Source organism: Artemia sp. Qi Xiang Cuo, chromosome 13, assembly GCF_049724085.1.
Source record: "Artemia sp. Qi Xiang Cuo chromosome 13, ASM4972408v1, whole genome shotgun sequence".
Lineage (NCBI taxonomy): Eukaryota > Metazoa > Arthropoda > Branchiopoda > Anostraca > Artemiidae > Artemia > Artemia sp. Qi Xiang Cuo.
In genome coordinates this window covers 47,383,341-47,387,572 of record NC_142806.1, presented here as the reverse complement: position 1 = coordinate 47,387,572, position 4,232 = coordinate 47,383,341, and positions in this window count along the sequence as shown.

The following is a 4,232-nucleotide window of genomic DNA, read 5'->3' as shown; positions in this document are numbered from 1 at the left end:
CTGTTTAGAGGGGAAGTATCCGGTTTCCTTGAAAGAAATAGCCATATTCGAAAAAGCAAATGAAAATCTTCGGTTGGGGGTGGTTGTTCTCCAGTATGACACGGAATTTGTAAATGGGGGAAAGAAACCAAATAGAAAAGGTGTTTTGTATTCAGTGAGGACACCGATGGTAGAAAATGTTAAAAATTGAGTATGGATTATTTACGAACCCCCCAAAGATAAAAATTTTCACAGTTATTTTCCCCCGTTACAGCAATAAATCGTCTCCTATCCCAAAGCACGAAGAAAGGAGAATGTCTCTATTGCCCCATGTGTCTTTCCCCATTCACAAGTGAACGAATATTCATGGATCTCATGAGGCATTGTAAAATTCATGGCAATCAAAAAATTGAAATGCCGGCAAAAGGCAAAGATACTATACAATTTAAAAACTTCGCAAATTTACTGATAAAGGATAATACATTATGTTTGGATTGTGAATCAAGACTCGTTGAAGTATCAGACCCATCAAAGCCAAATATAGTCAAGGAACACAAACTAGGTGCGTGTTCTTACACACATGCTCGTCGTGATTATAATAATCAAATGCAATCGGAAAAGTTTATTTGGGCTTTGGATGAGGAGGGTAGTTTGGAAAAGTTATTGGTATATGTAATAAACATATTAAAAGGTGCAATATCACGATTGCGTCACACCAACTAACCAGTGTCATAATCAGATAAGGAGCAACTGGCACTAGAAAAGGAGAAAATTTGTTGGGTTTGTAGAGATGTTCTTGCCCCAAAAGACGCTGTCCAGGATCAGAATCACCGTATTGGCCCCAATTCAACAGGAAAACATAACTGTCGGGGGTCGGCTCACAATTCTTGTAATTCAAAAATTAAACAAGAACTGTTTCTCCCGGTTTTTATACGTAACTCTAACTCCGATCTAAAGTAGGTGCTTCCAGCAATGGTAAATTTTCAAAAAAATAGAAAAGTGGATAATGCATGGGTGATAGACAGCTTTTCCTACAAAATCATTCCTAAATCGTCGGAAAAGTTGCTTGTTTTGGATTTTATTTGGAAATTTGCTGAAGACGAAATTGAGTACACGAATAAAATTCGCTTTTTAGATTCATACAGTTTTTTCCCCAAATCATTGAGCGAATTAATTAAAGTTCAGAAAAACTATGACGGCTGCAACGCTTTACCTCTTTTAAAGCAACAATTTCCAAATGATATATGATTTGTTGACGGTCAAGGGCTATATATCCTTATCATTATTATTGTTCCATGTCGAAATTCGCCGAGGAAACTATTCCTTCAATTGAATCGTTTTACGACAGTCTAAACGATCGTAGGTGTACCCCCGATGAATACAGTTTTGCTAAAAAAGTGTGGGCAGAGGGAGGTTGTAAAAATTGGGTTTGACTACTGCAAGCTGTATTTGTCGAGTGATGTGTTAACTTTGTTAGACATTATGTGTAAAAATACGGACAAAATCTATGGGGAATTTAATCTTGATTTGGGCTAATATTTTTGATCTCCTAATTTAGTAATAGACCTGATCCTAAGAATTAGTGGGGAAAAAATCTATCTAATCACTGACACTGATCGGAACCTTTCCATCGAGAGTTGAACCAGAGGTGGGTTCGTTTTTCACGGAGTTCATATATTGTAATCTGATCCAACAGGAGAGAAGACAATGACAAAATCGGAAGAGGATGCTATTGATATAAATTAGCTCGACCCCTCAGCCTCGTCCCTTTTTGTACTACATTGTGGCTACAGTAAATGACTCTTTGACCCATAAGCCCCTTATTTCCCCAATATTGACGATGACAGTGTTGAGGCAACGGGGCCGGTTGGATGGTTGTTTGAAATTGGTGGGGAGATACCAGTTGAACTTCACGATTCAGTTATAGGATTTTGTTTTCCCGTGCATCAATAGACCTGTGACTAGGGACTCTTTGAGCCCCCGCAATAGGCGTTTAGTCGAGGTGGACGGATTGCATTGGTCACCTTCAAAACAAAAACTTATTGCTGACCTTCTGCCGAAAAAAAATATTGTTGTAAACCATGTGACTTTAAAATGGATGTGCAAGAAAGGTTTCAACGTCACAAAGGTTCACAGAACGCTCAAATTTAGTCAAAAACCCTATAAAAAAGCATGTGTTGAAGATTTTGTCAAGAAGCTTTCTGAAGCACCAACGAAGCCGATAAAGGAAATTATATGCTCATTTTGAATTCGGCTTTTGGTAAGATGTGTGAAAGTGTTCGCAATAGGAATCGTTGTGACGTCGTAACCGATCCCAAACAATGTGCTCGAATTATTGCCGATCCAAATTACACTTCTTTCACAATCATTGGTCTGAACATGGTACTAATGAATAGGAAAAAAGAAGCATTGTCCTGAATAAAAATATTGCTGCAGGCAGTGCGATCTTGGAGATCTCTAGAAAGATCATGTTGGAATTCTACTACAATGTGGCTAGGGTACAGTGGCCGGAGAAGGGGCAAGTAGAGGTCTGCTATGGGAAAAAAGAGTATTTACTTTCAAAAGTAAAAGCTTCAAATTTAATTTATGACTCAGCTCACGGAGGAATTATTGGCTCAAAGAAGTAAACCACCAATGGGATTGGGCTTTACCCAGATCTTGTAAAACATCGGGCAACAAATCAACGTTTTTTTTAAATCAGAACTGGGAGGCAACATGATTTCCCGTCGTAAATTTGTAAGTCCGAAGCTGTATTTTATGCAACCACACGACGAGGAAATCAAGAAACGTTGCAAAGGAGTACCCCCGCGCTATGTGGATAAGAATTTCAACATGGACATCTATAGGAATTCTATTGTTCAAAATACAATTCCACAAGCCAAATTGCTGGCAATTCGTTCCATCAACTACAGGAACTTTACTGTAAATGTAGAAAAAATTGCCATGAGTACCATCTCCGACAAGCTCTATGTTTGTCAAGACGGTGTGACTACCCTCCCCCTTGGTCACTATTTAACTTCAGACCGGGCCGAATGTGTTATCTATAGGGAAAGTCTCGGTTTGAATAAAGTCCAGTAAAATTTTCCCCAAACCTTTGGGGGCGGGGGGGGGGGGGCCTCGCGGCCTTTGGGGGGGGGGGCCTCACGGCCCGGGGGGCGTTCGCCAGCGGGGGGGAGGGGCGCACCGCAACTACCAAAGTTATCTTTTTTTTGGACTTAGAGCAGATTTTTGTACTTTTGTAAATATACATGTTTCATTAAAAAAAAAGTGATATTATTTTAAGTGCTTTATTCTAATAAATGTTGTATTTTTTTTCTATAAATAAACAAAAAAAAAGTGTATTTATTTAAGTGTTTTTCTCTCTCTATGCCTATGTAAATGTTGTATTTTTTATTATAAATAAATTAAAAGAAGTGTATTTTTTTTCATGTTTAATGTGCTTTTTTTTCAATGTAGTATTTTTTAAGTATTGTTACTTTTGTATGCATATAATAAAAGAAAATATTATTTTTTGCTCGTCTTCTGCTTCTTATTATTGTTCTTGAACGGAATAGCAAAATTATTTATTCATTAGACAACTGTAGTCTACGATTAGTTGTCCAGGTAAACTGTTGAAGGGCACATGTACCAATTCAAAACACCATTCAGATCGTTTCTATGTGGGCCGTCAATGTCAGGCAAAACAACACTCTTAACTAAAATAATTAAAAATTGTGATAAAATGTTTGTGCAAAAGCCGAAAAAAATCTACTATTTTTACAGTATTGGGCAGGAGTCTTACGATAAAATAAAAGCAATTGTCACAACGGGAGTGGTTCAGATACAATTCATACAGGGACTTGATATTTTCAATACTATTGAAGCAAATTCTTGGCTGATCATTGACGATCTGGCTGAATCTATTGAACAGTGGCCCCAAGAAGTGCTGCAATTGTTCACTGTTCGCTCTCATCATGAACAGATTACTGTTACTCTGGTTCTACACAATCTCTCATCAGAGAAAATGTATACGAAAACTTGTATTAAAAAGCGCCTGTGATATCATCTACAGAGTTGTTCGTGATTCTAGCTCGCTAATAACGTTCAATAAACAAATATATCGAGGTGCCCTCGAATTTATGCTTGCAGCATACAATCAGGCAACTAATAAACCCCACGGTTATATCCTATTGGATCTTAATCAAAATACACCCGAGGATCTGCGTGTAGTCACAGATATTTTCGACAATGAAATTACAGTATATCTCCCCGTG